Genomic DNA, 14,490 nt, shown 5'->3' with positions numbered 1-14,490 from the left:
CTTGTCTCAAGCTGATCAGTTTCTCATTGCTATTCGTAAAGGTATGCGGTCTACACGCAACCCTTATCCTATCTACAATTTTTTGAGTTATATCCTTCATATTATGCCTTTGTATCCACCCTTTCTTCTATTTCTGTTCTTTGCACTATTCATGAGACACTTCCTCATACCCGGTGGCGCAGGCAATGGTTGAAGAAATGTCTGCTTTACATCATAATCATACTTGGGATTAGTTTCCTTACCTCTGGGCCATTCGACTGTTGGTTATTGATGGATTTACACTGTAAAGGTTGGTTTAGATGGTAAGGTTGAACGGCTGAAAGCCCGTTTGGTGGCCAAGGGCTAAACTCAGATCTATGGGACATATTATTTTGACACTTTTTCTCCTGTTGCTAAGATGTCTTCTGTCTGGTTGTTCTTTGCAATGGCTACCATTCGACACTGGCCTATGCATCAATTAGATATTAAGAATACTTTTCTTCATGGTGAACTTCAAGAAGATATTTATATGGAGCAACCTCCTGGTTTTGTTGCTCAGGGGGAGTCTAGTTTGGTATGTAAACTTCGTCGTTCTCTATATGGCCTAAAACAGTCTCCTCGTGCTTGGTTTGGATGATTTAGTACAGTTATCCAAGAGTTTGGTATGATTTGATGTGAGTCTGATCACTCTGTTTTCTATAAACATACATCATCAAGGCAATGTATCTATTTGGTTGTCTATGTCGATGATATTGTTATTACAGGAAGTGATCAAGATGGCATTGGACAGTTGAAGCAACACTTGTTCAAACACTTTTAGACGAAAGACTTAGGGCTACTCAAATACTTTCTTGGCATAGAAGTCGCTCAATCCAAATCTGGTATTGTTATTTCTCAGAGGAAGTATGTACTGGATATTCTAGAGGAAGCAGGGATGTCAGATTGCAGACCAATAGACTCTCTTATGGATCCTAATTTAAAACTTTCACCTGGACAAGGGAAGCCTCTTGCTGATCCTGGAAGGTATCGAAGACTTGTTGGAAAACTTAACTATCTTACTATCACATGACCTGATATTTCCTTTTCTATCAATGTTGTAAGTCAGTTCCTTCAAACTCCACGTGATAGTCATTGGGATGCAGTTGTCTGGATTTTAAGGTATATCAAGGGAGCACCAGGTAAAGGCTTAATGTATGAAGATAAGGGTCATTCACATATTGTCGGATATTCAGATGCTGATTGGGCAGGTTCTCCATTTGATAGACGTTCTACCTCAGGTTTTTGTGTTCTTGTTAGAGGAAACCTAGTTTCATGGAAAAGTAAGAAACAAGCGGTTGTTGCAAGGTCAAGTGCTGAAGCAGAGTATCGTGCAATGGCCTTAGCCACTTATGAGCTTGTTTGGTTAAAACAACTAATTGAAGAGTTGAGATTTGTCGAAGTATCACAAATGAAGTTACTCTGTGATAATCAGGCTGCCTCATTGCTTCAAATCCAGTGTTTCATGAGAGGACTAAACACCTAGAAATCGATTGTCACTTTGTTTGAGAGAAAGTTCTATCAGGGTGTATTGCAACTAGTTATGTCAGTTCCAATGACCAGTTAGCAGACATTTTCACTAAGTCTCTCAAGGGTTCTCGTGTTGATTTTATTTGTAAGAAGCTTGGTGCATATGATTTATATGCTCCAGCTTGAGGGGGAGTGTTGAAGTGTAAAATAGGAAATAGGATTATTCTCATTGTAAAATAGGAAATATGATTATTCTCATTAAAGACTATCTTATATATTAGGTTAGGATCAAAGCTATTAAGAATTAGATCTGTTATAATAGGAATATAACAATTTACTCCCTAGATTAATTTTTGTTTTTTGCTATAAATTCATTGTACATTTTATTGTGAAATATGTAATAAAAACAAAGTATTTCTTCACAATATACATATAAAATTTACCATGATTTTATAAAAATGGGATCAATTTTTTCATTTTTCGTTTTTAGAAAATAAAATGACATGGAAATTTTGAAAAAAAATTCCAAAATTGACCTAAAATAAGCAAGTGTTTTGACACCATAATGGGAATTGGAAACTTCTGCTTTTGCTTTGGATGCTTAACATTTTTGTCGGTTGAATCATTAGCTAATTAGAAAGTAAGAGTAAACGACATGTTCCCACCTAGGGTTAAGCGAAATTCAAAGTTCCCACCCTGGGTTTCATAAATTCGAGATTCCCACCCTCAAGTTAATAATGTTAATGAATTATGATGGTTGACGACACAGCTACAAATGGTGCTATTACCATACTACCCTGACTTTTGATTTCACCACCACCACCACCACCATCACAATCCCTCTAAACCCCAAAGTCAGCCCCGCCGCCACCAAACAACCACCACAAACTACTAACAAATCACTCATCTCACATTCTACAGATCAAACCGTGGCATTTCAAACCAAATCCACGAGTTTCTTCACATTGTGCAACAACACGCAGATGCCAAAACAGAGACTTTAAGCCATAAAATCACTAAAGAATCTATAAAGTAGTAACATACAACACTTCTAATAGAGATTCGTCTCTAATTAACACTTCAATTAAGGTGTCTCCAACGCTTGTTCCTAAGGTTTTTAAGAGACTGAGCAATGCGGGTGTGCTGACGTTGTCGTTCTTTAGGTGGACTGAGAAGCAAAAAGGGTTTAAACATGATGCCTAGATGCTTTGATTGAATTCTTAGAAAGATTAAACAATTCAAAATTATATGGGAATTAGTGAGCCAAAAGAAGCGTAAAGGGTTGTTAAATAAAAGAAACTGTTGCTTTAATTTCGAGGAGATATACAGGAGCTATGAGGGTTAAAGAAGCCATTGATGCTTTTGAGAAGATTGAGAAGTTTGGATTGAGGTGTCTCCACCACAAACTTACCTACAGACCCAGATTGGATGGGTTGTCTTCTGGTGGTTTGGTCAGGGGCGGATTCAGCCACTTTTTGGGTGGGCCGTGAAATTTTTTTTTTAAATATTAATATGTATAATTTATATATTTTGGCCCACCCTAACAAAAATATTAATGGACAAAAGTATTAATGTATAATTAATTTTTACTTTAGTCCACCCTAACAGAAATTTTTGGATCCACTATTGGTTTGGGTAATCGGACATGGAAGAGAAATGAGGGGGAGAGGGGTGAGTCAATGACCATTTTACCTTTGATCATTCTATTAAATAATTTTCTATTAATTTAAATATAATAATATGTAATTTATGAAAGTAGGGTAGGAACTTTGAATTTCGCGTAACCTTGGGTGGTAACATGTCGTTTGCTCTAGAAAGTAATAATCAACTATTAATTTCCCCACAATTTAATATGCACATGGAATGATCTATGGTGACGTACATGCCATGTAAGCATCACAGATAATTCCTTAATTACTAGCACACCAAATTAAACTCATCAAATAATTAATTAATTGGATTGATTTGGCTTGATTAGAAAGCTTAGCCACTTTTAATCCAAAATCAACTCTAACTATCATAATTCCAATGCGTACTCGTAAGTCAAAATCTGATGGCTTCACGCCTTCACCTAACAAATTATAGCTGTTCAAAAGAGGAAAAAAAAAAAAAATATATATATATATATATATATTTGTTTTTACAATAAATTAATTTTCATTTTCTAATTTTCGAAAATATATACTAATAAAAACAATTAATAGAGATGAAATTAATAAGGAAAAATTATTTTTCAAGTAAAGCTTTTTGATTTTCAATGGAAAGAAAAAAAATACTAACATTAAGTTCTTAAGAAATAAATTTATTAATTAAAATATTTTTATTTTAAGTAATATCATAATTACCTGTTTAAACACGATAAACACATCTTAATCTAGAAGCTGCAATTTGGAGAGGTACGCTAATGCTTATGATTAATGTTAATCACGACGGATTAACGAAATTTATTTCTTCCTTAATCTCCACGTGTTATAAAGATCGCGTGCACGTAAGCATGTGGGCCATGAAAACTAATCATGACGAAGTCCACGAAGGTCCCATACGAAATTGAGTGCTAGCCAGCTGTTCCTAGTTTTCGTCGGTGGAAGTGGAACTATTGAAAAATTACCAAAAGAGGAATTTCAGAGTATTCGTTGAACAAGGACCACGAGATCTGAATTGATAACCTCACGCGAAGTGGGACCCCAAAGAGTCAGCACTGTTACGGTCATTTGTCTGTCGCTCTCTATTTGCTGCCACGAGAGACTTTTTTGTGATTAGTTTTGACGTCATTAAATAGTATTTAATTAATTATTGTTTTTTTTTTTAATAATTTTGGGAGTTGATGATCTGTTAAGTTGAATTAGTGTTTGGTCGGTGGGATTTAAATTTAATTGGGAACTGGAAAAGCCCGCCAGTATTTTAAGGGAAAAAATAACGCGGGAATATTTGCGGGTACTTTTTAGATTTAATTCGGTAATGGTTTTTTTTTTTTTTTGGTTTTTTCAAAGTTTTAAAACAAATTAACCAAAAATGAAAATTAATAACCCCAGAGATTGGTTTGGTATCAAAAAAGTTGTTTCATTCATTACTTTTTAGATTCAAATCACCTTAAGGTTATTTAACACATTCATGGCTTACTTAGAACATTGAGTTCAGGTGTTTAATAAGTCTTAGGATAACTGAGATACGCACAAACTAGTTTAAACATCCAATTATAAAATAAAAAATAATAGTAATCAGTAGAATCGGATATGGTATGTGTGGTTAGTATGAATAATACTACTATTTCAAGAATATTGTAAAATTTTGCTTTCAAGTAATGTATTATCTTATGTTGTATTGATGTGTAAATGAAAAAAAATGATATTGTAAATACATCGTATTGCTAAAAACAGTGACATATTCTTGAAAAATTATTAAGTGATATTTCTTTCATCCAAACTTTTCATAAATGTTGCAGTTTTAGTATTATGGGATCAATACTTCAATCTTATTAATGATTGACGTTATGTCATTAGCCTACTTTCTTACGCTATAAGGGAAAAGTTGACATCCATTAATATATAAATTTCCTAAATAAAGCTTAAAAAAAAACGGTCATCTATAAGACTTTAGTGTTTGTATCTCATGAAACTGGGGCAAAGTTATATACTTCAAACCTGAAGGATGAAAATAGGGCAAATTTCTGTCTACATCGTTAGTGAATTCCATCTATAGTAACTGAAAATACTAAACGCCCTTATTATTTTCTTCTTTCTCCTCTTTTCTTTCTTCGCCACTGCTTTAAACACATCTCCTTCTCCGAGATTTCAGCTTTTTCATTTGCAACAACAAAAGTGCCCCACCAACAACCACCACCACACCACCACCCGACAGTACCCACCACACAATAATCGTCCCACACAACCCATACAACAAGCGCCCCAACGCAGCCACCACAACATTAACCACCCTTGAAGTTTTCTTAGCAGTTCAATTCAGTCATGCTCCCTGTATAAATTATTGAAATATCACCCTTTTTCTCTGAAATTTGATCTTCAGCTCTTTAATAATGCGATGAATCTATGATATTTGCTTAAGTGATTGTTAAATTGTTTGCCAAATAGTGGACGCTCTTTCTGCTTTGACATACGCCTGGTTGATCCAAACGGTGGGTTTCAAAGCTGGGATGCAGCATTTGTTGATCCATGCACCTGGCTTCACGTTACAGGCAATGATGATAACAAAGTCACAAGGCTGTATGTATATTCCACCTTTCGTTAGTTTTTAAAGATATTGAGTTTAGATTGGCTTTTGAGAACTCATTTTTTTAACTTGAAAGGGAAATTTCAATTTGCTTCTTGAAGGGATCCTGGCAATTATGGACCTCCAATGATTTCTTGTCCTGGCTTGGATCTTTGGCTAATCTTCAATATTTTAAGAACATTTTGCTGTTGTTGGATGGTTAATGTTGTGGTGGCTGCTGTCGGGGTGGTTGTTGATGTGTGGTTGTTGGCGGGACGATTGTTGTTGGTGGTGGTTACTGCCGGGGTGTGGTGGTTGTTGGTGGGGCACTTTTGTTGTCATGGAAAGGAGATGCGTTTAAAGCGGTGGTGCAGAAAAAGGTAGAAGAAGAAAAGAGGAGAAAGAAGAAAATAATAAGGGGTGCGTTTGATGTAGTATTTTGGATAGGATTTTGAGGATAATATTGGATTTGTGGATAGGGGAGTATTACGAGTAATTTGAAAAATTTTGAAAAAGCCCATGGTTTACTAATTTAATTAAAGACTCTACATATAAAATGACAAAACAACCCCCACCACCTGCAGTGTCAGATTCCGGCCGCCACCGTCGGAATCTAGTAGGAAAATTTCGTTACGGCACAGACCGATCGGATCTGTGCCTTACGCATCATTATGGCCTTTTTGGCCAGATCCACCACGGATCTGGCCGGAAAAGGCCAGATCTAAGGGCCTTTTATGGCCTTCACGGTCGAAAGGCCAAAACACGGCCACTTTGCCGTCAGCGACGGCCAAGATGTGGCGGTCGTTTTCGGTCAACGACGACCAAGATTTGGACGTCGTTGACCGTCACGACGGCCATTTCTTTGGCCGTCACTGACGGCCAATCGGTGTAATTCCGGCCATTTATGGTCGAAATTTAGGCCGTTGTACAGATTCCGGCTATCACCGGCGGTGGTTGCGGAATCTGACAAATTGGGTTGATGGGGTTTTTGTTAATTTTTAAAAAATAATTTTAGGGGGTATTTTGAAATTAATAACTTTATGGGTCTAAATGTAATTAAAAAAATAGGTTAATATTTCTGGAATAGTGTGCCAAACATTATTTGGAGAATAGGATTGGGAATATGGTAAAACAGGGAGCCACGCACCCAAGATGTTTTAGTATTTTCAGTTACTATAGACGGATTCACTACAACGTGGGACGTAAAGTGGGTATTGTGTTTTGAAATTTTTTGGGTAACTTGCTTTAGCAAAGTTTGGGTGGGAACATGTCGTTCGGCCATGAAAATACAAGTAGCACTACATATTAATTAAGGCTTAAAATTCGAGAACACAGTTTTCAAAAAGTGACACTTACGGGTATAATAGTAAAATTGACCAAGTTGAGCCAGGGTTGGACTAACTTTTGTTTGTGGGTGGTGTGATCGGAGCCCAGGTCTCCACGTGCATGATGCATTGGAGCTTGATTAACAAAATCTAGCCCAAGCTCTCCTGATTAAATGTCACTAATTCCAAGAACCACACTTTAATGATTAGCAAAGTAAATTTTTGTTTATTAAATTAACCCAAGTGTTGAGAGAATTGAGGTGAAGTCAAGTCACCACAAGTCGAGAAGTGAACACCTATGAGAAGGAAAAGGTCAAGATCTTCAATTTGGTATTTGTAATTTCTTAATCTTCAGAAGGCTAGTTTGACGAAGATCACGAGTTAAGCCTCAAGGGTTCATAATTATTTTGGTAAATCGAGGGCCGGCGGCTTAAAGGTAGATTAAAAACAAAAGAGTTTCTTCTTAACGACAATGTTGAAGAACACAAGTAAGCATTTTTGTGCATTGAGAAATTGGATTTTTAGTACTTGGATCACATGATTCTGTGAATTGAGTTTCAGGCTTTTATCTTTATTCTTCCTTAAGATGGGAAAAAGTAGAAACAAACAAGAAAAAGAAAAGATAATGACAACCTTCTTTCATAGAGTAATTTGATCTTAAAATCTCAAATAAATAAATAAATATAAATTACCCAGAAATATTTGAACCTTTTGATGATATTGGTGTAAATGCGTAGAGCAATTACCTGCAACTGCTAATATTGAAGGCAGAAGTTTTTACTTTTTAATATTAAGTCCTTTGTTTATTTAACACTAAATTCACACATTTATGTTTGTGACTGTGTGTAGAATCAAAATCAGAGCTTCATTGTCAATTCTCTCTGGTTTCAAGAAAATAGAGAGAGAATTGTCAGGAATATGTAGATATGTTGTTATATTAAACTTGTTTTATTAAGTGTCTAATGCCGAATGAAACAGAGCAAATTACATTCACCAAAAGTCAAAAAGAAATTGAGGACAATACCGCATAGCAATTCATGTAGCCAGGCCATACTACATTTAGATGTGAATAAGGGCCCATTTATCTCTATAGCTCCAGCCCAAATTCGAGAACGGGCCCAGAACAACTATTTCTCCCACGGTAATTAACATGTTGAAGTGTATTGTGTACTGGGTAGAATCTAAAAATATCCCTGTGAATATGAAGAAGATATAACTTACACCCTATCAAACTATTTTTATTCTTGAATGAAGAAGCATGGAATAATATGCTGTAGAGTGTAGGTGCCTATGTATGAAATGGAATAGGAATAATATTTTCGGTGCAGTGTACAGTTCTCACTCTCTCCCTCCACTTTCTCAGTAAACATCAGAAAAAAAAAAAAAAATATCCGATCTCAGTAAACAATCAGAAAAAGGTCCGACCTGCCGGATTCGAACCAGCGACCTAAGGATAGCCGCCAAGGGTGTACCCACTACAGTCCTCCGCTCTACCAACTGAGCTAAGGTCGGAAAAGCTGGCTGCTGGGATTCGAGCCCGGTCTCTACGGCCACAACGTAGAATTCTTACCACTAAACTACAGCCACATTTTGTTGAATGATGGTTCTCTAAAAATACTTAACATAACCAACATTCAATCTAGCCCCCCATGGAATTTGGTAAAACAAAACTTAACCCAAGACTCTCCTGATTAAATGTGACTAATTCGAGAAGCATACTTTAATGATTAGGAACATATTTTGTTTTTTAAATTTGCCCAAGCGTGAGTTTGAAACCATGACTTTTGAGGAAATTGAGGCAAATGACCACAACGCGTAAGAATGTTCAAAGGTAGAAAGAAAAAGGTTTAGATCTTCCATTTGGTTCGTAATTTAACTTATTTTTTATGTTTATTCTTTGTTTGAGAAAGGAAGGGTAGCTAATCAAGATCAAGAGGACCCTCAAGAGGATTCATAATTATATTATTAAGAAGAAAACTAACATAACTGAATTACAAGGATGGTTTAACGGTTAAAGATGTTCGCTTTATTCATTGAGCATTTGGTTCAAATCTAAGTCATCTATACCTTGTAACTTATTGGGTCATTTGACTTATAGTGTTTAATAGATTCCGAAGATTAGTTGAGGTACGCGCAAACTGATCTGGATTCCCTCGTTACCCAAAATCTAACATAATACCTACAAATTAAGTTTGAGCAAGCAAATTAACATCGTTTGATATGAGAAATGTATATTATACTTCAACCACAAAGAATCAGGGACTGAGTTTCATGTTTATATATCTCTGTTCTAACAGAAATTTGATCTTAAATTTTGTGACAACTTTAACCGAAATTCATGTTAATTTAATCAATACTTGCTGTAACAAGAACACAATTTTGTTATTGTGTACTAATTAATATATAATCAATTCCATACTTATTCAGAGTTGAATAAGTACTGCCCAAAGAAATTACGAAGAAGATAATGAAAGGTCAGAAATGGGTGGAGAGAAAGTTCTAATATTCAATTGTGGTAATTATTAATTATTGGTGGCTCATCAAACAAATGATAATGATAATTAAAAGAAAGCTAAATACAGATTGCTTTGAACGATTATGATGATCAACAGTTCTTAATACTATTACATATAAATGGATGGCCTCATCAACTTCCCATAACCACAGCAATTAAATTAATTAATTATCTTCAGGCTTTTCAGTCCTCATAACGTTCAAGAACATTAATGTCAAATGATGCAAATCTCTCTATAAAACCCTACTTCACCAAGCCATTTGTAATTAATCAATCAATTAACCAGTACTCCCAACACAAATGGCTTATTATTCTACCACTTCCAACTCTTCTTAATCGCTGTTCTTTCGGCTTTGTTCCTGGCTTCCATGTGGCCACTGCACGGCCACTCTTGAACCTTAGCTCATCAACTCTCGCCGCACGTTTGAAATTGGATGGGGCTATGATACGATCAGCCATCGATTTGCTGGGACTCCTTGATTCAGCTTCAACGTGCTCTTCAGAAATTATACTGTTCTTTGTGAACGGCGAACATACCTTGGCCATGGATGTTGCGAAGCCATTCGTATAATCGCGAAGCAGTGCTGGCCGAACATGATGATACTCTGGGGTTTACTGCTGAAGAAGGAGATATTCTCGAAGGCTATTGTTTTCATGAAACTCTCCACCGCAGCAGGCCGTTGGACCTCGCAGGGTTTCTACGATGAGGATGAGGACTCAGGTTCCATGAGTGCATGCTGCATGGCTTGGGATTTGGATTTTCTTTGGTTATTATAATATATTTGAATAATTATGTGTGGCTGTTATTTTTAATTTTACGTTTTTACTTGAATTTTGTGTTTGCATTGATTCAAGTGATTAATTATATAATATTGTGTTCTGTTTTGTGGGTCTGAGTTATGTATTTGTTTTAATTAAATTTGGTTTGATCTTATATAAACAGTGAATCAAAAATTAAAAATCTTCGTTTTATGTATAGTGGACTTGATTATATATAAGCACCAATTATTTAAGTATGTTTTTAAATTAATTAAGAATTGAAATTTTGGTTCATATTCGGAATAATTGCTCAACATGCGCCGAAAAATTGCTGAACCACACTGTTGGACGCCTTGTGCTTTGAGGTAATTCTTAATATATACCAACACTTAAAAATCGAATTAATTATTTCAAGTCAATGTCAAAAAGTATGAAACTTAAATTTTTTTTTTATATGAAAATAACTTAAATTTTGTTAATTATACTGAATAATACTATATTTATAAAACTTTATATAAAGTTTTTTTTTACAAAATGACGTATCGATTATGATTAAGAAATCAATTTAATAAATCAGATTAAATTATAATATCATGATAAGTGAATTTTAGATATGGTAGGAAAATATTAGATATAATTTTGAATATTCAAATTAACTAATAGAACATATACTGAATTTAGAAGTTTAAATATCTCAAACCTAATAATATTGTTCCAACACTTAATTCAAATTAAATAAAAATGCTTTCTACATGAAAAGATGTTATAAAATCGAGTTTGATTATTTAAGAAAAAAAATTAAGAAAGTCATCAATTATATATTTTTGAAATTCAATAAAATGTCTGTAATACTAACAATTTTGTGTATTTAATTCGAGTATTCAATTAAACACAATTAAAGCCATTCAAGGCAAATAAATACGAAGAAATTAACTAAATGAAGAGAATAAAATGTTTTTGTGACATTTCAATTACCCAAAATCCAAATTCCAAGAATGAATTTGATTTTACAATAGCCAAAAAGGCACTTTCCCAATTTTTACGATCAAACTAAACATTGTCTAATGCATCAACAGTGTCAGGTTAATTCTTGTTTCATTTCTGATTTGCAGATTTTTGTTTCGTCAAAACCCTCCTCAGGGACTGCCGATCGCCCTCTCTGAGGCATCACAATGCGCCATTTTACTTCCATCCTTAGCTTCAACAGGTTTTGTCCAGAAATTGCATGGCGCAGCCAATTCGCAAACATCAGTAACACTGCATCTCATCATCAAAACTCTTGTTAAGGTTTGTTTGATATTAAAAAACAATCACACAATCTTACGAAAATGTAATCTTGAAAAATGTGTTTAGTTGAATGAGTCGAAATATTTTCGAAACGATACAAAATTGATTAAAAGTCGGTTTCACACTTTTCTTTAATTTTAATCTGAAAACAGATTTCTATCCACACAATTTCAAATATTAATATATAATTCAAAAATTTGAAAGCAATGTATATTTTTAAAATTATTTTTCTAATTATCATAATCATTAACTACACAATAATAACAAGAGATTAATTAAAGTTAAACTTGATTACCGATTTACAGTATTTCTCGTGAGGGGTGGTTTCAAATGGTATTTCAAACACAAATGTCTTGAATGTGGGTAATCTCTGCAAGCAACCCTACTAAAATAAATCAAATCACCGACTTCAGAAAAAAAAAATAAAAATTTCCAATCAACGGAAAAAGAATTAAATAAAACCTGGCCTTTTTCGGCAATGATAGGATGTCTTGAACTTATGAGGATGATGATGACCCTTGGAGATAGAGAGATGGCAAAATCAGCAGACTCATAAGGGTTAAAATAAAAAATGAAGCAATCCTCTTTCTCCTCAAACTCTCAAATCCATCTTCTTTTTCACGCAAAATATGGATCGAATGGGAGTCCCTTCTTCTGATGATATCTCGTTGGCCTCCATCAATCACTTCCTCCACAATTTTTGGTGTTAAACACTAAACCTAGATACCACCCCCAAGAAGAATGGCTTTCATTGGGAAACAACTGTTGGATTCCCCAAGTGATTAAAATTTAAAATTGAATTGAGTGGGGAAAAAAGACGCCATGGATAATTACTTACATAGTCAGTAATCACAGGGTCCAACTTAATTCTAACTAGTAACTAGGTTTGGAATATTAAAATATTTCTTCTTCATAACTGTTTTTTGTAAAAAATAAATTCACTATTAAAATTTTGAATAAATATATGCACTAACCAATGTGTACTAATTCAAGTAATAACATTGGAAATTTGAAATCTCCCTAAAAAAAAATTTAAATTTTCAGTGTTAGTATTTGGATTAGTATAAATTGGTTAGTGCACATAGCATTACTCTAAAATTTTTTGATGCAGAATTTTTTACTAAACTCGAAATTCCTAAAATGCCCTTGAGCATGTTAACTCCCGTGAACGTACGAATTGCAACTTCAATCCCTAACAAAATCCCCGAAACTGAGAGGTGGGCAAGGCCTGGGTCCGTCGATTCTAGGCTGGCCCTCAAGAGCGAGCCCAAATCCGAAGGACTCTTGAGGGTTTATGTAATTTGTTTTTGTTGGGGGATGGTTAAAAATAATGGGCCCCGTCCCTCCTCCCTTGGGCCTGAGCCAAATTCCACATCTACAGTAAAACAAACACCTTTCTGAAACGCCCTTTAGTATGTTAAAGTTCGAGTCAACATACGGTTGACATCCAATCTCTAGCCTCTGTCATACAGTCTAGTCTTCTTTAGCCCAGATAAGTAGGGACACCACTCTGAATAGCTAGCCTTTGCATACAATATAGTCTTCTTTAGCCTAATATAGTCTGGATGACACTCGTAAATAGCTAACCTCTGCCATACAGTCTAGTCTTCTTTAGCCTCAGATATTTAGGATTTTAAAATGATAAAACTTGTGTTATGTTGTCATTTATATGTGTGAGTGATTACCTTTGATTTGGTAACCTCTTTGTATAGAAATCTAGATTAGGTAAGGAGTACTTAAGATAAAGATATTTTAAGTGACACGGCCCATCCAACCTTCCTTATCTGATAGACTTGGGGCACACTCTTAGGACTTAGGCGACCGAAACATGCCATATTTCCAATCTTAGAGTAAATGACATATTCCCACCCAAGGTTTCACGAAATCCCAAGTTAGTACTATTGGTTCCATTTATTCTAGATTTCCACCCTTAAAGTAACAGTGTTATGAATTTTTAGGGTTTAGAGAGTGCAATTACCATAATACCCTTAACCCTAAATTAATAAATTATATTTTCACTCCTAAATTAGTAGAATTACAAAACTTGCCATTTTATTTTTAAATTATATCAAAAACACCTCGATCACTATACACCCTCACTGGAAACAGCCTGATCTGGGCTGTTTCCGATGACGTCGAACCCCCTGGCCACCTCCATCACCTTCCCTATAGTCCGTCGTCCAAAACCCCTCTGGTTCCTGACTCATTTACCTCTCCAATCGTTGGCACCGTTAAGCTTAGGGTTTCGGTGTTCTTCACCGGATTCCGGTGGTGAAAATCCAATTGGACACCACCAATGCAACCACCGTCCCTAAATCTATAAAACCCTATGTCCCTAGCAACCGTTTCGTCGTCATTCGCCAGCCGAGAGTTCGTGTTCATCAACCATTTTTCGTTGTCGTGGCCGGAGATCGGCGAGTGATAAGGGGTTGTGAATTGTATGGTTTTGTAGAGGGGAGGATGAGGGTTCAAATGGTGGTGACAAAGGTGATTTTGGGTGGAAGAATCGCCGAAAAAGAGCGAAAAACGTTGGGAATGACGGCTGCTAATGTGCGTCGAAGGACTGTTAGAGGCGGTGGTCTGCTAACGTGTGCCACCCATATAAAATGACCAATTTACCCCCTTACCGTTACATCAAACGTTTTTCCGTCACTTTAAGGATGAGAATTTGGAATAAATGGAACCAATGGTACTAACTTGGGATTTCATCAAACCTTGGGTGGGAATATATCTTTTACTCCCAATCTTATAATAAAACATGAGAGTTTTAAAAGTAAAACACTAAGAGGGTGTTTGTCTAAGCTTATAAGCTGGTCAAACTAGCTTATAAGCTCTAAAATTAAGCTGACCTGTTTGTTTATAACATTTTTTAGCTTATAAGTTAAGGTTCGGCAACAGCCCCAGAGTTTACTA

At 35.3% G+C, this 14,490-nt stretch overlaps 1 non-coding gene across 1 annotated transcript; it reads right to left on the bottom strand.

Annotated features, from left to right (window-relative positions):
* Positions 1–8,435: 8,435 nt before the first annotated feature.
* Positions 8,436–8,528, bottom strand: TRNAY-GUA. The gene is made up of 2 exons: positions 8,492–8,528; positions 8,436–8,471 (listed from the first exon to the last, which is right to left on the bottom strand). It is a non-coding gene; the product is annotated as a tRNA-Tyr (tRNA).
* Positions 8,529–14,490: the final 5,962 nt, after the last annotated feature.

Source organism: Pistacia vera, unplaced genomic scaffold (assembly GCF_008641045.1).
Source record: "Pistacia vera cultivar Batoury unplaced genomic scaffold, PisVer_v2 Contig111, whole genome shotgun sequence".
NCBI classification, from domain to species: domain Eukaryota; kingdom Viridiplantae; phylum Streptophyta; class Magnoliopsida; order Sapindales; family Anacardiaceae; genus Pistacia; species Pistacia vera.
This window is presented reverse-complemented; position numbering and strand designations above follow the sequence as displayed.